This window comes from Malaclemys terrapin, chromosome 14 (genome assembly GCF_027887155.1).
Source record: "Malaclemys terrapin pileata isolate rMalTer1 chromosome 14, rMalTer1.hap1, whole genome shotgun sequence".
Lineage (NCBI taxonomy): Eukaryota > Metazoa > Chordata > Testudines > Emydidae > Malaclemys > Malaclemys terrapin.
Window position 1 is genome coordinate 10,207,444 of NC_071518.1, and position 23,704 is coordinate 10,231,147.

The following is a 23,704-nucleotide window of genomic DNA, read 5'->3' on the forward strand; positions in this document are numbered from 1 at the left end:
TGCGTGGGCCAGCTCACAACTGAGCCCTGTGGACTCCATGGATGTAAAGTGCTATATACATGCAAAGAATTATTGCTCACCACTCTCATCCATCTAGCTATCTGTTTTTCCATTGTGCCCATCGTTGTGGGGTCCGAGCACAGCAACCCACTATTAACAAAACTTCCCCACCTCAGCGGCTCTCAGAAATCCTAACATTGTTCAAGTTGATTCATAATGTGCTTTCAGTTATTTCAAACTCCTCTACAGACCCCTCGATAGGATGTAATATGGAGGATGTGTATGGTAGGTGTTGGGACATATGAAAAGATGCCTGCTTTTCTGGCAAGAAAAGAGAACAGCCAGGTAAAAAGCTGAGCCAGCAATTTGATCAGGTAAACAACTGGGTCAGCAAACTAATCTGAGTGCTAGGCAGAAAAGCGTTTGTACAACTTACAATGAATAACTTTGTAACAGTGTATTTGAGGTGAGCACCTGAATGTGGATGTGCACTTGCATTTAACCCTATGCTGTGCCCTCTTGCGGTGGACTGATCGCTCAATGAAGCAGCAAATAAATGACCTACTTCTTCGGCTCCAGAGTCCGTCTGTGAACCTGTGCGTTGGGTGGCAGGGAAAGAACTGGCCAATGTCCTACTACTATCTACATTTATCCCAATGTTACTACACTGAGATCTAGTTCAAGGGAAAGCAAGCACTTCCAAATGACAAGTCAGCGGCTAACACAAGATAACAGGCAGATATCCATAATATTTTGTTTAAAAGGTAACATATTTTCATAGTTTGTAGATGCTAATTGTCGTGAACACTGTCAGATGGTTCAGCAAATTGAAACTGACAACATCAGCCTGTTCAAGCCGTTTAAAATCTCTCCAGGATTGTAAGGGACCTTGCCAGCCAAACAGTGATGCATCCCCTGTGGTAAAGCCATCTTGCTCCTTATTAATGACTGGCTTTACAAATGAACAGAGTTTCTTAACACATAACATCCCATCATAGTAGCCACTAACAGCACAGGGAGCATGTAAGAAAATGGGAGAGGTTTAAAGAAAGAAAAGAGAGAGAGAGACTTTCACCCTAGTGCAAACCTGATAAAGAGAAGGTCTGAATAAAAAATGAATAGGGCCTGAGTCACACAGCTCAGATACCGGTTTGGAGCTAGATTTCTCAATATCCCACCATCATCAAAGTGTGGAGCTGTCGTGTGGAACAGGGTGGCTTGCCCTGGGGCTGAGCATGTGGGGCTAAGACAACCCTGGTTACAGGTGAGCCCACCTGAAAGAAATCAGGGGTTCCAATACAAAGGCAGCAAGAAGCTGCAGGGAGGGAGGGTGGCTGATAGAGGTAGCTCAGACTGCCAGAGGCAGAAGATGAGCAGTGATCTAGGTAATGCTGGGACAGGAGACTGGGAGGAGCTGGAGCTGGAGCTGAGGAGAGTCTGTGTGTGTATTTTTTGAGACTTTCTGGAGTTCTGTTTTGGACAGGCTCTATCGCTACTGTATGGAAGATTGAATTAAAGGACTCTGGACTGAGAAGGTGACCTGAAAATGCCATGCATTTATAAAGGGCCCCTGCTGAAGGGGAAGTAGACATAGTACCACACTGTGATTCGGGATTCTGGTTAAGCCGATTATGGAGAGGGGGTCACATTTTCAAAAGCACCAAAGTGACTTTAGAGTCTAAGTCCCATTTTCAAAACCGGAGCCCCAGTTCCAATGGCTTTCAATGAGACATTGGCAATTTCCTGCACTATGCTTGGAAAACCTTACTGAATTAAGTTTAAGTATCTTTGGAGTTGTAGTCCTAGAATGTAAGGTCAGTAGGGACCACCCGACCATCCAATCCGACTTCCCAGACATCACGAGCCACCAACACCACCCATGTACTAAACCCAACAGCAGAAATGAGGCCAAAGTCAATGAGACTTACAGGAGACTAGACTATTAGGTGCCACAGGCAGAGAATTGGAAGAGCTCAGGTGCCACTGTGCTCGAGGCCCCAGCCATGTCAGGGGAATATTTAAATGGGCTCTACCCAGATTAATCCTGGCAAGTGACCTGCAGCCCCACACACTGCCAACAAGCAAGGTCACTCCCGATCTGACCTGGGTGTCCATTGTATTAAATGCAAAGCTTATATATTATTGTGGGTCTGGGTGATCAAAGGACTGCATCAACTTTGGGGACAATATGTGTGAAGTGGAATTTCTGGGAAATATCTAAGGGGGGAGTGAATGCAAACGCCCTCCGCTGGTTATTCACAAACCCAACCTTTTAAAGCTACACCCTGTCTGCTGATTACCTGTTCCTCAAGATTGGAGATCAGAGACTGATCTGCACAGTCTGGGTGTTTGTTCTGAGCTGAGGCTGTTATAAACTTGTAACCATAGAAAAACCCCTCGGTGGGGTTTGAAAGCCTGACTCCTACTAGAGCACCTACCAGGTGATCTCTGGTAAGCTTATTTACCTGTGTCTGGGTTTTGCATTTGTTTTGATGTTTTCTCTGTAATGTGCTTGCTCAGAAAGAGCTGTGCAGTGACTTATAACTGCTGGCAATTGCGTTGTTCATCGCTTTAGCAGAGAATGAAACACACTGACACTGGCCTCTTTAGCCTGTCTGGTTTGTGGGAGTGTCACCGTGTAGGCAGAGGAGGGATAGCTCACTGGTTTGAGCATTGGTCTGCTAAACCCAGGGTTGTGAGTTTAATTCTTGAGGGGGCCATTTAGGGAGCTGGGGCAAAAATCTGATCTGTCTGGGGATTGGTCCTGCTTTGAGCAGGGGGTTGGACTAGATGACCTCCTGAGGTCACTTCCAACCCTGATATTCTATGAACTGTGTAGCCTGGAAAAACCCTGGTAGGGAGGGAGAGGTGACAGCTGGGCAACAGAAGGCTCAAAGTGGGTGCCTTTGGTCTTCCATGGAGGAAGAATACAGCTGCAGTTGCTCTGAACTGTGACACTGGGCACTACGGTAAAATAATATATTGTCATCATAAAGACCCATCTCTAATCAAAATTAATTTACTTTCCCTCCCTTTGCTTCTTTGAAGATATCCTAGGAATAACAGTCTGGATGATGAAAGGATTACAGACAGACAGATGTTGTTTAAAACAGCAATGAAAGAATATCCACAAGACAGGTAAAAAGCACCGGGATCAATGTTGCCATTATTTAAGTCAACAGCAAAACTCCCATTGACTTCAATGAGAGCAGTATTGCATCCCATACTTTGCCTTCTCATTGCTCTCCTTTCCCTTTCCCATCTGTCTGGGGGCTGGGTTTTTTTTACTTTTTCTCCTTCATGCTGTAGCAGCAGTGCTTAATACTGAATAGAGCAAATTAGCTTGAGAAATTATAGGGGGTAATTAATTCAGGTAGCAAACACCTGGCAGATACTTTTTCAGGCACAATAAGCATAGAAACCTAGTGGTGCTGCACTTGTAGCCAAAGGGCTTTCTGATTCCTGCCATCTGTAATGTATCAGGGCTGGGGAATATTTCCCCAGAATAGCAGCTTTGTTCCTTCAGTAACCCCAGTAACTTCATGTTAGTGTCTCGCAAGCGAAGCTAGTGCTTTGTGAGTGTCACAGCCTGTTTAGACTACTTTACCTTTTATTTATGGACTCTCATTTGCTCTCCTGGGCTGATATAAGCCAGGCTGACATTACTGACTGGAGATTTATTGTGCAACTTTATATATGCTTTAATTAGATCTCCATTCGTCTCTCTTTTTTCTGACAGTTATATAAGAAATCACTCATCAGTTGCTAGAACCATATGGGAATTAATGCATATTTTAAATGCATTGTGACAGTCAAGGTGAAATTAAGGGCCTTCAATTACTCAGGGAGTGTCCACTGCTGTCAAGTCTGTATTTAGGTTTTTGCACATCAAAGTTCAGTCCCTTTAGTTTAAATAAAAATACATGATTCCACCCAGGCACATGCCAGCTCTAGGAATACCACTGCTGATCTGTTCCGCATTAGTTCTAGTGTTGAGACATCGAGCAACCAAAGCCAAGGAGTTACATGAAAATTAACGCTTTTAGAAGGAATTGTTGGGTTTTTTTGTCACTTCAATTTTGGTTTTATTAGGCTTCCTGACAGCTCCAATGTTTGGTGTCAATGGTGGTTGAAATACAGTACTATTATATTACTGTCACTTCAATTTTCGCATTCTGTTTCTATTAGAAATCTAACTGATTAGGTGTTTAACTTTCCGGCTCTGCCAGCCCGAGCAGGAAAATAAAATAACCCCCCTTCTTTCTATCATAAGGTCTAGAGAGGGGGCAAAGTCCTTTGCTGGGAGAAGGGGCGCTTTTAACTCTTGGTTTGTATTTATTTGTGTTGGTTTTTTGGCTGAGCCGGGTCTCCAAAGTAATGTGCCGATTGCAAAGAGGTTCCCTTCACCCGAGGGTTTGTGGAGCTGATGGATTTCTGTCCCAGCTTATCTTGGGGAAATTTGTAGTTATTGATTGATGATTATTATTTGTATTATGGTGGTGCCTACAGGCACCAGCCAAGGCCAGGGCCCCATTGGGCTGCAGGCTGTTCAAGGACATAGTGAGAAACATGCCCCACAAGGTTTGCTGTCTGAATGCAAAATTGCTACTTACTCTCCAAGCACAGGAGGGTAAAAGTTGTAAGATGCTGCCTTGTTTCCCCTGTGCTGGATACCCATATCACAGGTCAGTACAAAGGAGGGGAGCAGCCAGTTCAGGGCTCTTTCCCTCAGGGCCGGTTACAGGCACCAGCGAAGAAAGCAGGTGCTTGGGGCGGCCAATGGAAAGGGGCGGCACGTCTGGGTCTTCGGCAGCAATTCAGCGGTGGGTCCCTCAGTCCCTCTCAGAGGGAAGGACCCGCCGCCGAATTGCCACCAAAGAATGAAGCAGCATGGTAGAGCTGCCGCCAAAGTGCTGCCGATCGTGGCTTTATTTATTTATTTATTTATCTTTTTTTTTTTTTTCGCTTTGCCGCTTGGGGTGGCAAAAAAGCTGGAGCTGGCCCTGCTTCCCCTCCCCACTTCCATGCATGGGAGAAGGCAGAGGGGGGCAGTGGATGAAGGCTTGGCTCTGTTCTGCCTGTAGCATGCTGGCCAGCACAGTTGAGCCTGCATGGAGGAGGAGGAAGCAACTTAGAGTAGGTATCAAGGTGGGTCAGAGTACTTCCTCCACCTGCAGCTAGGGTGGACCAGATTGAGACTCTGTCCATCGCAGTCTGGGTCTGCTCCTAGCACTGCCCGTTACTCAGGGTCTGTGGCAGCTGAACCCTAATACACAAGGCAGATGGGGATCTGAGGCAAAGACAGATTAAGTGACTTGCCCACGGTCACATAGGAAGTCTGTGGCAGAGTCGGGGATTTAACCCATATCACCCGAACCCCAGTTGAGTGGCTTAAATCACAAAGCCAGCCTTCCTCTCAGCATAAACCTTATATGTAAATAGGCAAGAAAAAGAATGCAGAAGCTCGGCGGCGGTCTCGTAAGCGAGGTCCTATGCTGCAGACTAGGGGTGTGATTCCCCTGCCCGTGTACACATGCTTGTGCTAGCTCTCCCTGAGGTGGTGCGAGTATAAACAGAAGTGTAGCTGCAGCAGCACTGGTCGTGGCAGCGGAGGTATGGCTGAGCTGTGCCGTGCACGGACCCACTGGTTTCAGGTGGGTATGTACACGCCACAGCTCAGCCATGCTTCTGCTGCCACTACCAGTGCTACCAGGGCTAGCCTGCTATTTATACTCTCTCTAGTTTGATAAGAGCAAGTGCGTATGTGTACCCGAGCAGGGAATCACACCCCTAGCTCGCAATGTAGACATAGCCGTAGCAAGAGAGACTCTCGGACTCTTGGTGTGATGAGGATGACATACCCAGCCTTTGGAACAAAGAAGAAGCATTGTCTACTGGTCTTCAAACCCAGGACTATCTAATATAACTGGATCCACTTATTATTACAAGTGGTGTGGTAGTGCTTCCCATAGCTAAGGTGGCCTGACACTTGCCATGGTATGCCTCTGGTTTGAGTTGCTTATAACTTCGCCAGACTTAAACCATTCAGACTGAAATTTTCCCGTCTGAGAGTGTCTGCCTCAGGCTGAATTTTTTGGTGACGTTTCAGTTAAAATCATTCAGCCATTTCCATGACCAAGTTTAGGGTACATTGTTGTGCCCTTTATCTTGTTGTGTCTGAGTTTTTTTGTAAAAATCAGCCATATAACTGTTGATTGAGAAGCTGTAGGGATTTGAAATTTGGCAGAGGGTCTCCCTGGCTTCAGGGATGTGCCGTTTGCTCTTCCCATGAAAAAAAAAACATTCAAATTCAGCCCAGTTGTAAGCCTCTTTTTAAAAAATCACTCATGCCAAGTACAGACTTCTTAGAGATGTGCTGCTAAATTCTGTGAAGATTCCGTGCACGCTGAACATGCTCCAGCCCCACACAGCTTGTGTGTGCCAGCAGGACAGTACATGCACCCTCCCCACAGAGCAAGTGAGCATGCTCCATTCTGCAGCTACAGAGGTTGAATAGGACTTCCATTGCAATTAGCATTATTTATTTGTATTACCATAGTGCCTAAGAGCCCCAGTCATGACCTAGGACCCCATTGTGCAAACTGCTGTACGGACACAGAACAGAAAGATAGTCCCTGCTCCAAAGAGCTTACAATCTAAGTATGAGACAAAAACCAACAGATTAGACAGACAGATCAACAGGAGAGTACAATGAAACAATGAGGCGATACTGGTCAGCATGTGGTGTCGCACACCAAGAGCCTAGCTGTCGTCATGGTTTTTGTCGGTTTCCTGGCAAAGGACAGTTTTAAGGAAGGGTTTGAAGGACGATAATAGTTTTACAGTTGTTCACCAAAATCTTCTCCTAAGCATTAGGGACAGCATGGGAGAAAAAACAAAGGTGCTTGTTTGAAATTTTAACAAGCTGGCATTGGAGGGTAACATCCTGGGCCGATGTGCGGCCAGAGTCCACCTTTCCATGCTGAATGAGAGACGATAGGTAGTCTGGGGATAGGTCATGAAGGGCCTTGAAAATGAAAACTAGTAACTTATGTTCGATGCAACAGAGAAGAGGAAACCATTGAAGGGATGCAAAGAGAGGGGTGACATGGTCAAAGTGATGGGCTAAGAGCCAGGGAGTGCTAGGCACAGAAACTGAGAGCAGAGAGACTCTCTCTCCTGTGCACCTCCTGCTGGTCCCCAGGCAGCATAGAGGAGGAAACAGCCTTGCTCAAATGCAGAGGGATAAGAAACATGGAGGGGAGGGGGGAAAGATGTAGGTGAGAGGGCCAGGGGCATGAGGTCAGAAAGTGGGGGGGTTATTAACCTGCAGTGGAGAGAGATTAGAAGCAAGAGTTGTTGCCACCTTGTAGACTGAATGTGGCAGAGTTCCTGTGGACAAATTAATATATGATCCTGTAATTAGACATGATATCACATCTACACAAGGAGACCTGAATGAAGGTTGCAGGGGCAATTTTTTGAGTTTTAACATTACAGTACTTGGCATTTCAGCCTGTCAATTTGCAACCAAATGATCCCACAGCACTCGGCCACATCTCGGCTTCGCCTTGCAAAAGAAATGGAGCCACCTCTGGAATGGAAAGCAACAGCTTACAGCACGCAGCAGTACTACACAACAGAGGCAACAGAGTGTATCCAACAACAGCTGAAGTATGATCCTCATCAAAGCAATCATTTTCCTTCATGGGAGAAGAATGAGAGAAAACAGGTTAGCAGGGGAACATTTTTAATAATTACTGGGAAATAGATGGCTTATCATAAAATATATTTGAAAAATAGTACAAAAATGCACATGACAATTGGTGGATTTCTTTTTTCTCCCTTCAAGAATAAATGTACAGTATAACTCATTCACAGGCTATGCCATTTGATATGGTAGTTGCCAAGGTAACAATGCTTCTTTGAAAGGAAGATTAACTAGGTGCACGAATTTTGCATATATCACCAGCATGCAAAACTTCTAGTGCCTTAGCAATTTTCTCAATACCTTTTGCTTCCTTTCCTTCATTTCCACTTCTCATGTCCTTCTCTTCACGGCTGTTATACAGCTCTGTAGTCACTTCTCCCTCTTCTCCTCATTGGTTTGATTGACCGGCTCCCCTCACCTAGTGCCCAAGTCTCACAGGGCATTTGTGTAGGAAGGGGGATAATAAATCAGAACATAATTGTAATGGTTTGGGCTTGCAATAAAACCTATGTGGTGCTCCGCAATTATGAAAAATCAGACCACTTATTTAGATGCCTAAATATGGACTTAGGGGTTAATTTTATCCCCGCATTTTTGAAACTCTTGGCTATTAGGGCCTGATTTCCAGAGCTGTGACACACCTACCATTCTAGCTGAAGTCAGTGGTAAATGTGGGTGCTCAGCACCTCTCCAGTGGGTCGGATTGGGAAGCCTTTACTTACACTGAGTAGTACCTTACTCCTCATCTAGTCCCATTGGAATCAACAGAACCGCTTGTCAAATCAAGAGCTACTCTTTACAAGTCAGAAGAATACAACAATCTGGACCGAAAATCAAGCCCTAGGTCTCTAAACTTGGGCTCTCAAAATGCACACTGATGCTTACACAGACCCTACCCCAAAGGAGTTTGCAAGTAAAGCCTCAACCCTGCAAAAACTCTCACACAAACTTAACTTTGCACAGTGTGAGTCATTCCATTAAAGCCAATGGGATGGCACATAGTGCCTAAAGTTAACTGTGTGGATAAGTGTTGTCAAGATGAGGGCCTGATTTAAGACAAAACTCATAATTATTTATTATTAAATCAAAAAACCGCTTAGTCCATCAGAGCTGCCATATGCCCACAACTGTTACTTGTGGCCTTCAAGATCCTTCAGCTCTGGTTAGTTTAATTCACGGTATGCTCTGTCTCTGTGACCATTTGCTGCACGCTCTGCACGAGCCACATTGGCCTTGTATTACCTGCATATGGGCTGTAAGAATTTCTGGACTTTGCATTGCACTCTGAGCCTGATTCACAAAGAATATAACTGACCACTTGCAATTTATTGCTATTATTCTTTCTTTTGCATCCACATCGTATGAGGCACTGTGGAGAACACAGAAGTCACCATCCCTCCCCTGAAGAGCTGACAGTCCTTACATGGCTCCTCACTGATGCTTTGGATGATGCATGAAGAAGCCAGTTTGACAGAATTGTTCAAACCTCAGTGCGCGGCTGTGATCGATCTGAATGTGCACAAAGTGTTATCCTAACAAGTATGTGTGGATAGAGAAAAACATTTCCATTCTTTCCTATTGCACTCACTCCCAATTAGAATATGTTTACAGCCAGTACCTCAGTCATGAATGTCAAAAATAGATAATGTAGGCAGTGCTATTGTAGCCATGATGGTCCCGGGATATTAGAGAGACAAGGTAGGTGAGCTAATATCTGTCCAGTTAAATACTACAAGATGTACATAATTTATTCCACAAGCAGTCCATGTGTCTAGAAGTGATTGGCAGGAGACCTATCTCCTTCTGATGCGAGGAATCAGCTTAATCCTGAAGGTGACGTGATGCCCGCTTAACAGATCCCCCGTGTTGCTTCACATTAGAAGCAACGCTCATCGCTTTACAGTTACGGCAGGGTTATTTTAAAAAGATTACTGCACACTTTTTAAAAATGTGTTGGACCTTCTTACCTGCTGTGCTTCATTTCCAAAAAACCAAAGCTACAATTTATACTAACGGAGAGAGATGTTCTTTTATCTCTGCACCACGCTGCCCACGTTTTGTTAAAACCCACAGACTTCTGAAGGGGAACCAATACCTGAGATTCCCTTGAAGTGGTTGACCTATAAATGATGCGGTGTGCCTTTGATTTCTTTAAGCCCTGAGTTTTGGCCACCACTAGTCATGCCCAACTGTGAGATTAACGTGTCAAAATTACTGGCATGCTGTTCTGATCGTTTCACTGAGCTATAGAAGTCTCTAGGTAGAGCTGGAGACTATCCAATAGAGATAAAAGAAAGTATCAGGCTAGTTGAATTTGAAGTTCTATGCTTGAGATGTCTCCACTGAAGCCCTCAGAATCACTAGGGCAGTTCTCTTGGCCTGACCCATATTCTGCAAGATTAATGTATTTGAAAAGGCCAGATAAATGAGAGGAAGTTGGCAGGGCATATCTGTGAGGAACCCTCAGTTTAGGAACTCGTTCTCCCTCTTGATCCAGCCACAGCCCAGATTTGCTAATCTTCCAGGCATGCTTCTCTTCTCTAAGGCTGTTGAGAAGGAGGGTGGACGGAGCACTGGAATGTCTGCAGGCAATCTTTTTGCATTATTTGGTGATTTTAATTTATGGGCTAGGCACCAATTCAGCAAAGCACTTACCTGCATGCTTAAATTTAAGCATACAGCTAAGTCCCATTAAAGCTAATGGGACTTAATCACAGTTTAAAAGTTAAGGTGTTTCCGTACTTTCTTGAATAGGGATGCACTTAATTGTGCTTACGTGCTTTTGTCAATTGGGGCCCCGAGCACAGGATGGGCACGCATACATTTTTGAAATCTGAATGAATGAATAAATATGATATCTCAAGGACTAGCAGATTCTTTTTAGACATTTCTTTCTTGTGTCCATATTGTCCTTCCCTCTATTTTAACAAGAGAAGGCGAATTATGTCTCATTTTCCCTCTGTCACACCCTTGATCTGGGTCACAGCCACTATCCATGTGCTGGGGAAAACACTCTTAGACCAAAATCTGCTTTGGGCTATACTAACATGTACTAGTGCAAGCAACTGATATGGTGACATTCAAAACCTGAGAGGATGCTGCTACGAAGCTCTAGATTTGAAACACCAAATAGCAAGAAAACTGGTAGTATATCACATGTGCATGAAACCACAATGAAAACACGTTCCTGCAAGACAAGCATGCTTGAACTTAGACTGGACCAACCTTTCAGCATAATGGCAGATACCTTAATTAAAGCTGAAGCCGTAGCTTTAGGCTGATCCTCTTATTCAACCTAAAGATGTCACCAGCCGTTGACTATGCTGAAAGTGGTCATGGAAAGTAGCAGCCTTTTCACCTTCAATGAATACGGCCACTCTGAAAACTCTAAAGATCACTCATAGAATGGATGATAACTTTTAAAAACCTTGTAAGGTTTTTCCTACTGACTGCAGATTTTTCATATTAAAATAAATGTTCAAATACCTTTGAGATTGCGATAAACCGTAAGAGTTGGTCAGTTCAGTGCTAAATCTGAAACTCCCTTTTTCTTGTCCCACTGTGCACAAGCATTACATAGAGAATAACCTCATTCACAGATCTGAAATCCATAGTTCACCTAGTATACAAGCAGACAAGGAGAATATTAGCTTTAGCGCCAAATGCCCTTCTTTTTTGTGAATTTCTACCATAACCTCAAGGCTATTAGAGTCAAATTTTGTTATCAGAGTCAAATTCTGCTCTCAGAAACATCAATGAATGTTCATTGTATTGAACAAGTTTGGATTGCTTTTGCTGAGAGTGAAATTTGGACTATTATGTTTAGTGCACTCACACAAAAAAAAACCCATATGGACTTGTCTCGGTGTGTTTTATGGTGCCCTGACTGAGTGATGTGCAACCAACCATAGCAATATGAACCATCACTTCTATAGGGCCTAATATGGAATCAGACCTTGGCCCCATTGAAGTCAACAGCAAAACTCCCATTGACTTCAGTGGCCCATAGAAAAAAGCCCAGAAGTAGGCTAAATAAATGCACACAAACACATTCAGAAACAATTTTGCGTAAGTTCTGTCAAACCCGTCCTTGAATCTATGACCAAGCTGTATTGCAAGAGGCTGCCGGGAGTGTAGCTACCCAAATCATTGCAGAAAGTCAAAAACCCACGTACAAGGTATGCTGGTAAGGAAGCTTCATATTGTGTCCTCCAACGTGCATAATGCCGGTGCAGGCTAAGGGTGCCATGAAGAACGTAAGTACGGAGCAAACTGTTCTGAGCTGCTTACTACCTACAATCAAGCAAACATGTGTGAGCTCACACACACACACACACACACACACACACACACACACATCACCTTTTGTGCTTGTCCAGCCTCTGATATGTTGTTGTTATGAACCATCTATGTGCCCTGGCTACCAAGCACAACTTACTGCTGCCCAGGGTGGCCTTAACTTGCAACGTATTTCTTATAGAAAATTACATAGCCCTTCAATGTTTTTATGTGAAGAAAACTGGGGTTTCCCTTCCTTACCCACATCTCCATCGCCTGCACATCCATTTCTACTATTCGCGGTTCTATCAGGGATGCTCTGTGATGCATCTCTTTGGGGACTTTGATACGGTGCTGCATCAGCCATCTAACCATTCTTTCGCAGAGCTTGGGTTTTCCAAGCAGCAGTAACTGATGTTGCTGTGCATTGATATATTGCATGCTAGCTGTGGTGCACTATGGTGGTATAAAGTCAAGTCAAGGAGCCTGACACACATGCTAGCCACAAGATTTTATGACCCTTAGTACTTCTATGTGACCTCAAGTTATACTGAACTGCGTCTATGATGCTCACAGAACCTGAGCATTTGGGTAGCATTGGAGTTAAGTCTCCTCTGAATTCATCAATTCATCATGACTTGAGATTTGTAATTATTTTTATTACATGTAAACTGGCAGAGCAAAACCACACCACTATATTCTTCTCACCACCACCACCACCACCCCCCCCCCCACACACACACACACACTCACAGGTACTCCATCAGCAAGCACACAAAGGAAATCCTGATCAGCCTGAGCTCATGATGCAGCGATTCAACTCCGAACGTTACATTCCAGTTCCCCCCTCACTCCCACACTGGCAGCATTTTGCTTTTTTCTGGCAGCTCAGCCTGATGTGGGCTTGCTCTTTGTTGCAAACTATCACAGGTGAGGGAGGAAACTCTGAGGGGTTCTGAAGGGCATCTAGGGAGATCTTGTTTGTCAGAGATAGTCTGCTAGCAGATCTCAGAAGTACCAACTTCATTGTCAGACTGAATCAGTGTAATCTAACATCTTTTGTGCTAAACCATCTTGCTCAGCTAAAATTGACTAAATATTGTTCTTAGACATCAAGAAATTGCAAAGATTTTCTATTCGTCACATACTTGTTTATTGCTTAAAAGCTCCAGATTTTCCATTGAGTTCCAAAACAACCCTCTACTGTAAATATGCATCCATCATTATCACATGGCATTGATTTTGGTCCAAGCTTCTAGCTTGCCTTCCAATCCACCCATTACAAATGCTCTTTGTCGCTCAATGGTATTGGCACCATTTTCTACACAGTTAAACTGACCAAAGCTTAACAGCCACGTTGGCTGATACAGCCAATCTGCAAAAGTCAGTTCAAAATCAGTAAGATAATTTATTTCAGTGGACGCTAAACAGTTGTTTTGAAATTGCCCCAGATTAGATCAAATGTACTTTCCACTCTATTAATATACAGTAATACTCTGGCACTTCTTTCTGTATGACTGAATTTCAGTCTGCCTATATGTTGTATATTAATGTGCACCTGTTCCTTTATTTTTATCAACAGCCTGTTTTGCAGGAGTTTTTAAAGATAAAAATACAAAAGCAGCACAAAGAGCAATATAAGAGAGTAATTCTTGGTGATCTGCTCGTATTCGTTAATTAATCCAGGGATCGGCAACCTTCGGCACATGGCTCGCCAGGGTAAGCCCCCTGGCGGGCCGGGCCGGTTTGTTTACCTGTCCCGTCCGCAGGTTCGGCCGATCATGGCTCCCACTGGCCGCGGTTCGCCGCTCCAGGCCAATGGGGGATGTGAGAAGCCACAGCCAGCACATCCCTCGGCCTGCGCCGCTTCCCACCGCCCCCATTGGCCTGGAGCCGCATGCCAAAGGTTGTCGATCCCTGAATTAATCAAACAGCTTTGTCTGTAAAGACAATTCTGCAGGAAACTTCTGGACAGTGTGGATGAAATTTAACTGTGTGCAGACGGCCAGCAAAAGGCCTGTTAGACCACATAGGTCCCACAGAAAGCTGAAGCTTTCAAGTGGGATGCAAGTGGCCCCCCCACATTGTGCTGGCTCTCCGCACAGGGGTGAATTTCACGGAGTGAGATTGCTGTGGTGATGAGCACTAAAAGCCTGTATAGTACAGAATTATGATCACAAAAAAAAAAAAATACTGCCTCACTGAGATAATGACTTAAAAGTCCAGGACAGTCTAATGAGGAAAAGATTCACAAGCTCTGAAAAGGGTAAATGCATGGACTTTGCTACTTTGGCCCCCTTCTAGTTGTGATCTTAGACAAAACATGAGCATGAAATAGAAATGCTAGTTGAAATCAGTGGAAGTTTTTTAATAGGAGCCATATCACGCCCTAGTACATTTGCACCAGACTTGAGAAGCAAGGACCTCAAAGGAAAGATAAGAAAAGAATAGGATTGCCAACTTTCTAATCCCACAAAACCGAACACCCTAGCCCCGTCCCTTCCCCAAGGCCTTGCCCCCCTGCTCACTACATTCCCCCTCCCTCTGTGGCTCAATCTCCCCCACCTTGATTCACTTTCACTGGGCTGGGGCAGGGGGTTGGGGTGCAGGAGGGCTCTTACTGGGGGTGGGGGCTCTGGAGTGGGGCCAGAAATGAGTGGTTCAGGGTGTGGGATGGGGCTCCAGGCTGGGACGGGGGGTTGGTGAGGGCTCTGGGGGTGCAAGCTGTGGGGTGGGTCTGGAGATGAGGGGTTGGGATGTGGGAGGGGGCTCTGGGCTGGGGCAGGGGTTGGGGTGTGGGATGGGTTGAAGGGTACGGAGAAGGGCTACTAGGATGATCCGAGGAATGGAAAACCTGTCTTATGAAAGGAGACTCAAAGGCTTGGTTTGGTTAGCCTAACCAAAAGAAGGCTGAGAGAAGATATGATTGCTCTTTATAAATATATCAGAGGGATAAATATCAGGGAGGGAGAGGAATTATTCAAGCTTAGTACCAATGTGGACACGAGAACAAATGGATATAAACTGGACATTAAGAAGTTTAGACTTGAAATTAGATGAAGGTTTCTAACCATTAGAGGAGTGAAGTTCTGGAACAGCCTTCCAAGGGGAGTAGTGGGGGCAAAAGACATATCTGGCTTCAAGACTAAGCTTGATAAGTTTATAGAGGGGTTGGTATGATGGGATAGCCTGATTTTGGCAATTAATTGATCTTTGATTATTAGCAGGTAAATATGCCCAATGACCTGTGATGGGATGTTAGATGGGATGGGATCTGAGTTACTACAGAGAATTCTTTCCTGGGTGCTGCCTGGTGAGTCTTGCCCACATGCTCAGGGTTTAACTGATCGCCATATTTGGGGTTGGGAAGGAATTTTCCTCCAGGGCAGATTGGCAGAGGCTCTGAAGGTTTTTCGTCTTCCTCTGCAGCGTGGGGCACGGGTCACTTGCTGGAGGATTCTCTGCACCTTGAGGTCTTTAAACCAGTATTTGAAGACTTCAATAACTCAGGCATAGGTTAGGGATTTGTTACAGGAGTGGGTGGGTGAGATTCTGTGGCCTGCGTTGTGCAGGAGGTCAAACTAGATGATCATAATGGTCCCTTCTGACCTTAAAGTCTGAGTCTATGAGACTCCATCTGTGGGTGCAGGCTCTGGGATGGAGCCAGGGTTGAGGGGTTTGGGGTGCAGGAGGGGGCTCTGAGTTTGGGGGTGCTCAGGGCTGGGACAGGGGGTTGGGGCTTGAGGTTGGGGCACAGGCTTACCTCTGGCAGCTCCTTGTCAGAGGTGCAGCGAGGGAAGCTAAGGCAGGCTTCTTGCCTGTCATGGCACTGCGGACCGCGCTGTGCCCCAGAAGTGGTCAGCAGGTCCAGCTCCTAGACAGAGGCATGGCAGGTGGCTCTGCGCGCTGCTCTCACCCGCAGGCACCGCCCGTGCAGATCCCATTGGCTGGGAACCAGTATGGAGCTCAGGGCAGGGGGCAGCACGCGGAGCCCCATGGGTCCCCCCTCTGCCTAGGAGCCAGACCTGCTGGCCGCTTCCGGGGCACAGCATGGAGCTAGGATGGGTAGGAATTAGCCTGCCTTAGCTCCACAGCACCGCCAGCCAGACTTTTAACGGCCTGGTCGGTGGTGCTGACCGGAGCCGCCAGGGTCCCTTTTTTGACCGGGTGTTCTGGTCGAAAACCAGACACCTGGTCACCCTAGAAGAGAAGCCCCCTCAGAGTGGTCAAGGCAGTGGTGGCTCATGCTGCTTCTGTTGCCAAGCACCAAAACATATGGGGTTGCAGACAGGGTTTTATTCCTTCAGACAAGAGCTAGTGCTGCATGTGGTGGGCCCCGTGGCCCCTGTGTTAGTCTGCCACCTGCTTCTTGAGTTTGAATTTAGGGGGTGGGGATCATGTCTCATAGCACTCACACACAGTAGCACACTAAAGGCAAATCACACAGGGAGATATTAAGGCCGGAGTATCTGCTTGTGATGTGGTATACTGGGCCCATTGAGGCCCTCAACTTAAGGTCCTATCACACCTTGCCCCAGAAAAGGAGCAGTGAAGGTCCTCCAGGCCTGCCTAGAAAGGCTGCAGGGAATCAGCAAATCAGAGGCCAGAAGGCTTGGTTAAAAGGAGCTGCAGGGCCTGAGCAGCTCAGTTCCTGGCTTGGACCAGAGGAGTAAGGAAGGTGGGTTCTGGTGGCATTGGCATTTGCTGGGGAAAGAGAGGAGTTGAGAACTTCAGCCTGGAAATAAGGGTGAAGCAGAAGGGGCTATGTGTAGGGCCCTACCAGATTCACAGTCCATTTTGGTCAATTTCACAATCATAGGATTTTAAAAATAGTAAATTTCATGCTTTCAGATATTTAAATCTGAAATTTCATGGTGTTGTAACTGACGGGGTCCTGACCCAAAAGGGGATTGTAGGCGGGGGTCGCAGTATTACCACCCTAATTTCTGCACTGCCTTCAGAGCTGGGCTCTTGGCCAGCAGCCACTACTCTCCGGCCACCCAGCTCTGAAAGCAGTTCAGAAGTAAGGGTGGCATAGTATGGTATTGCCTCCCTTACTTCTACACTGCTGCTGGTGGGGTGCTGCCTTCGGAGCTGGGCACCTAGCCAGAAGCCACTGCTTTCCAGCCTCCCAGCTCTCAAGGTAGTGTAGAAGTAAGGGTAGCAATACCACGACCCCCCTTACAATAACCCTATGCCCCCCCCCCAAAGCCCCGTTTTGGGTCGGGACCCCCAGTTTGAGAAACGCTGGTCTCCCCTGTGAAATCTGTATAGTATAGGGCAGGGGTCGGCAACATTTGGCACGCGGCTCACCAGGGTAAGCACCCTGGTGGGCCAGGCCAGTTTATTTACCTGCTGACGCAGCAGGTTCGGCTGATCGCTGCCCCCACTCACCACAGTTCACCGTCCCGGGCCAATGGGGGTGGCGAGAAGCAGCGCGGGCGAGGGATGTGCTGGCCGCGGCTTCCCACAGCCCCCATTGGCCCGGGACGGCGAACCGCGGCCAGTGGGGGCCGTGATCGGCCAAACCTGCTGCATCAGCAGGTAAATAAACTGGCCCAGCCACCAGGGTGCTTACCCTGGCGAGCCGCGTGCCAAACGTTGCCGACCCCTGGTATAGGGTAAAAGTATACAAAAGACCAGATTTCACGGGGGAGACCAGATTTCATGGTCCGTTGCTGAGCCTTTGTTACCCCAGAAGGGGTTCCTTCATGTGCTTGACTGTGTGTGACTTTGCCGGAGGTCTGAGTCACTGAAAACCCGCCTTAGGAGGGCAACAGCTGACAGGCGGTGCTCACGAGTGTTAAGCACGCCCCGTCACAAGGCTTTAGCAGTGAATGTCCTTGTGACTGAGAGTTTCTGCTATAATCTTACCATTATCAGAACTCTGGGTCAAACTCTGCTCTCAGGAATACCAGAGCAACCTCCTTGTCTTGACTAGGCTGGCACTGTTTTTGCAACAAAAGCCAGCTCATGTCCACAGCTGAATCCCCACCTCCCGTGTCTTCTAGACCCACTCTTTTCCAGTGGTGCCCTCTTGCCACAGAGAGATCCAAAGATCTCAGAGTTTGCTAATAACATGAATGCATGATCTGTCGTGTAACTAAAAAAAGCTGGAGTATATACATATGCATTTTGCCTACAGTAACCCTGCTATCTATTGACAGGCACGGCAGGCAGCGTTGCTCAGCCACTCTGCAAAGTTCAAATACAAGTTCTTGGCCATGATAATTCACAGAGATAAAGGGAAATCAAATAGAGCAGCTTTAGGAAATTATAACCGCATCTCCATTGTTTGACTTCCATAACCTCTATTTCCAGCCATCAGATTCTTAAATGAGGGAAGCTTCATTTTGTTATTTTAACAGTCTGACTTTTAGATCATTGAGTATGGAGGGACTATTTGGTTCTTAGACCATAATGGCAAGATTATGATTGCCCATTTCTTGCAGACCCATATATTACATAATCAATTGGATATGCTCAAGCACCTTTTTAACCAGCACTTTGATCATAACTACGTGAGTTCTTTATGCTACATTTTCTTTTTAAAATTCAACTTGCTATGAGTAAATAGAAATGCTAACATCATTTGCACAATAATTAATATACGGGTGGCATGAGTTGTTCATGAGTGATTAACAGAAAGTAATGTCTTTTCCTATGTGGTTAAATGGCTCGTGAAATGGCATGTGGATGAATTGAGAGTCGCAAACGTAGAGGGATGTGAGCAATTTCCTAAATGCAATATTGATTTTAAAGATTAACAATATTTTCAAAGCTTGTGTATGTCAAAGAGTTTTAGCCGGATGCCCAATTATTTAGCTATGTAACTAGAATAAAGACTTAAATAAAAATCTGAGTTGAAATAAATGTCCTGTTTGTTACTCTCTGCTCCTGTTTGAAGCTCTGGGAATCCTGCAATTCTCAGCACCTGTTGATAGTCAACGTGCAAATAAAACCCATGTTGGATTAGTGGATTTTATTCCTCCCTTAGGACCTGAACATTTTTTCTTTGCTTTAATGTTCAGATCAAAACGCTTATTGCATAACAACAGGAACTTGAGTAAGATACAAAGTGCATAATTGGAAAAAAAAAATGCTAACTGCTTCCCAAGTAGCAGCTCGGACAAAAGAGAATCTGGCTAAAATTTAAGATGTATGGATTGTATCATATCTTGAACAGGCCCCGGGTGCATCTGAAATGTCAGAAAGTCAAAGAGCTTGTACATAATACTAAAAACACTACTGGGAAAATACTAAATGTCCAAGGAAAAAAATTGATTAGATAAATCAGTAATGGATTAGCTAGACTGTGAGAGTTTGTTGGAGCAAAGACTGTGCCGTCTTCTTTGTTTTGTAGGGTGCTGAGCATGCTAACAATATTCAAATACAACCCAATTCTTACTCCACGAGTCATCAGAGAAATCTGCTGGGGACTATTCATGTAGTAAGGTATTACTCAATATGAGTAGATTCCTGGATTTTAAGGCCAAAAGGGACCATTTTGATCACCTAGTCTAACCTCCTGAGAAACACAGGCCTTAGAACTTCCCCAAAATAATTCCTAGAGCAGATCATTTAGAATAATATCCAATAATTTCAAAATTGTCCGTGATATAGTGTCTACCACAACCCTTGGAAATTGTTCCAATGGTTAATTATTCTCACCATTAAAAAATATACGTCTTAGTTCAGTCTGAATTTGTCTAGCTTCAGCTTGCAACCCTTGGATCATGTTATACATTTCTCTGCTAAATTATTAAATATGTCTTCCCCATGTACATACGTCTAGACTTCCAGTCATCTTTATAGTCATCCCTTAAACTTCTCTTTGTTAAGATGAATAGACTCAAGAGCTCAATCACTGTAAATGGACTCCTCTAATCATTCTAGTGTCTCTTCTCTGAGCCCTCTCCAGTTTAGCATCATCCTTCTTGAACTGCGGACACCAGAACTGGACATAGTATTCCAGCAGTGATTGCACTACTGCTAAGTATAGAAGTAAAATAACCTCTCTGCTGCTACTCAAAATTCTCCTGTTTATGTAGTCCAGAATCGCATTAGCTTTTTTGGCAACACCGTCACATTGGGAGCTCATGTTCAGGTGAGTATCCAACATGACCCCCAAATCTTTTTCAGAGTCACTGCTTCCCAGAATTGAGTCCCCCATCCTGTAAGTATTCTTTTTTTCTAGATGTGTACATTTACATTTTGCCAAATTAAAATGCATACTGTTTGCTTGCACCCAGTTTACCAAGCAATCCAGATCGTGTTGAGTCAGTGACCTGTCCTCATCATTATTTACCATTCCCCCAATTTTTGTGTCATCTGAAAACTTCAGTAATGATTTTATGATTTCTTCCAGGTCATTGATAAAAATGTTAAATAGCATAGGGCCGAGATCCAGTTCCTGCAGCACCCCACTGGAACAAACCCACTCAGTGAAGATTCCCCATTTACAATTACATTTTGAGACCTATCAGTTAGCCAGCTTTTAATCCATTTAGTGTGTGCCATTTTAATGTTGTCATTCTAGTTTTGTATTCAAAATGCTATGTAGTACCAAGCCAAATGCCTTACAGAAGTCTAACTGTATAAAGTTAATACTATTAACTTTATCAACCAAACTTGTGATCTCATCAAAAAAAATTTAAGTTAATTTGACAAGATCTATTTTCCATACACCCATATTGATTTGCATTAATTACCTTACCCTCCTTTAATTCTATATTAATGGAGTCGGGCATCAGCTGCTGTATTATCTTGCCAGGGACAGATGTCAGGCTGACAGGCCTATGATTACCAGGGTCATCCTGTTTACCCTTTTTAAAAATTGGTGAGAAACGTTAGCTTCTTGCAGTCTTCTGGAACTTCGCCAGTGCTCCAAGACTTATTGAAAATCAGCATTAATGGTACAGCAATCTCCTCAGCCAGTTCTTTTAAAACTCTTGGATGCAATTTATCTGGACCTGCTGATTTTAAAATATCTAACTTTAGTAGCTTCTGTTTAACATCCTCCAGGGATACTGTGGTAGAAAAAGTGGAAGAATCAAGCCCATGATTAATAACCAATCTATGTATAAGCATACATCTATTGCCATCTTCCCTATCTCTGTGAGATCAGTATTACCCTCACTCCCTCATATTAAACTGCTTCCAGAGTTGGATCAGTCTCAATGGCTATCTTACAACAGGAGTGTAATTGTGCTATTGTCTCATTGACTATGGAGCGACTCTTTGGTTCTTATACTGGTGGAAAGCATGTATAAAGAGATGGCTGTTGCATCGCACTCTGTAGATGGCTAGACTGGAGCTCATCCTGATGGCCAGTGGTGGGGAATTCCAAAACAGATGTTCCTTTATCCTCAGAGTAATGTATTCTAGGAATGCATTGCGGGCTTATACAAAGTGTACAATAGAGGCATACATGGAAAAGTGCATATTATTGCAAATAGACTCTTGGCTCTGGCGCATTGAGGAGCAAAGGAATAGATAGCTATGTGTTCTCAATCAAATGACTGAAAAGCTTGGTCTCTTCACACTAGGGCCTCCTTTCTGTGGGTCTTGTTGCTGATTAAATGTCATTCAGACTTTTCCCCCTTTCATGTTTTTTTTTCAGTGTGGGAGTGTTCACTGATTTTTCCACCTGATAGTTAAAAGCCAAAATCTACTATCCGTGCTCTCCTGGAGTGGCAGCTTACCCCACAAGTACTGAGAACACTGAGGTTGCTCGCAGAGAAAGACACCACTCACTACAAAGGAGGCAGACGGGGAACCTAAATAAATTGTGGGCTCATTAAAATCAAAAGTAGAGTGAGCTATCTGTAAGTGTCTTCTGCCACCATATTGTGCTGCACGCCTGCTCCTCCCTCCATGAGCTACAGGGATCAGATGAGAAGGAAGTTTATCTTCTCCAGTTTTGTGTCTTCTAAGTGAACACCTAGTTGGATTGTGAAGTTGTTTATAGTGGAAGGTTGTAAAACTTGACCTCACAGGCTATCTATATTTAATCTTTCCCAAAAAAACCCCATTTGTGTGGGCAGCCTGCTGCCGCCTCCTCTCTTCTTTTTGTATAAATCAGCATCAGTGGTATCTCTTCATGCTGGAAAAGCTGTGAGGCAGCCTCTTTCCCAGTAGCTATTGTTGTATGGCTCAGTCAGTAGCAGCTATCACAATAGACAGCCTGCAATGCTTCTCTCCTTTGGAGCTCATGTCACCACCTCTGAGATGTGCTCTTCTAATTTGTGTGGTGAACTCCAGTTGATGGCGCCGAGTCGATTCCTACCTCTAAGAATTCTAGATTTTCATGCAAGTGAGAATTCCGGATGCTTCTGAGGCTAATTTTTAGGATGCACATATAAAATAACAGCACTTTGCATTTCTAAAGCTCCTTCCAATTTAGGATTTCAAAGGTCTTCTTGAATATTTATGAATTCAGCTTTGCTGGCCAGGGGAGAAGTGTTGTTATCCCCATTTTACAGATAAGGAAACCAAAGCACGAAGAGGTTACAGGACTTGTAGATGACATCGGAAGTCCATAGCAGAGCTCAAACAAAACTCAGGTCCCCTGTGTCTCAGCCCTGTGACTTACTCAACCCAAAGGAAAATTGTTCCTCTAAACATGGCCCTTCCCTGGCCTTTCTCCCCAAAGCTGCACGTTAAGTTTCTCTGATGACTTTCTTTCACTTCTCCACACAAGCACTGGATGTCTTCAAAGCTCTGCACAAACAACAGTTAATCCTTGCAGCACTCCACTAGTCTAGGTAAGTGACTTCTCCCAATTGTGCAAATGGAGAAACTAAGACAAGTGCCTAATTCTGCACACAAAGGAGATCCTCCCATGTGCATATCTTCCCCCTTCCACTGAAAAGAGGGGCTGAGTTGTCTCTATGGCTTCACCTCCACCCAGGGCCTGAGAGGAAATCCCAGGCTCCAGACCATACAGCAGTCTCTCCATGTGTTCCCCCATGACCACAAGGATCTATCGAGCTTGGGGACGGCCCATGGTATTTTCTGCAGGGGTTACAGCCTCCTCCCTGCAGCGGGACAATAGGAGAGATCTCCACATGACTATCTTTGTGGAGATTTCCTCTCAGAGCCCCCTCCTGTGGGTTTTCCCAGGGTGGGGGAGAGGGAGGATGAGATCTGGGGAGGGGACTGAATGACTTGCCCTAAGCCACACAGCTAATCAGTTAAAACAAACTGTGATGAGTGAGACAGTCTAAAGCCCCTGCAGTCATTAACTGAGCTCCGGTTTTGGACAAATACCATTGCGTATCATAGAGAAGGGAGAAGAAGGTGAGAAAAAAAACTGATTTTTATAATGTGTCTGAAAGTGGTTTAGCCAAATGTTTGCTTGTCTGGCTATAACAAATTTCACCCCCTCAAAGGCAGCGGTCAAATTCTGGGCCAGGGAGTCTATGACTCAATAGAATTTCCATTCTGGCAGTAAAAATAAGCTGACATGCTCACCTGCCAGCACAATTTGCCATTTCAAAAACCACTGATGACCTGCATATTTGCTGATCCCATCTTCCTCGTAAAACCTGGGGCAGAAAATTGCTATTCATTGGAAAGCCAGTGTTTGTTTGATATGTCGTATAGTGCACCATGAAATATTACAGGATGTAATGTATCAGAGGGGTAGCTGTGTTAGTCTGGATCTGTAAAAAGCAACAGAGAGTCATGTGGCACATGCGTTTGACGAAGTGG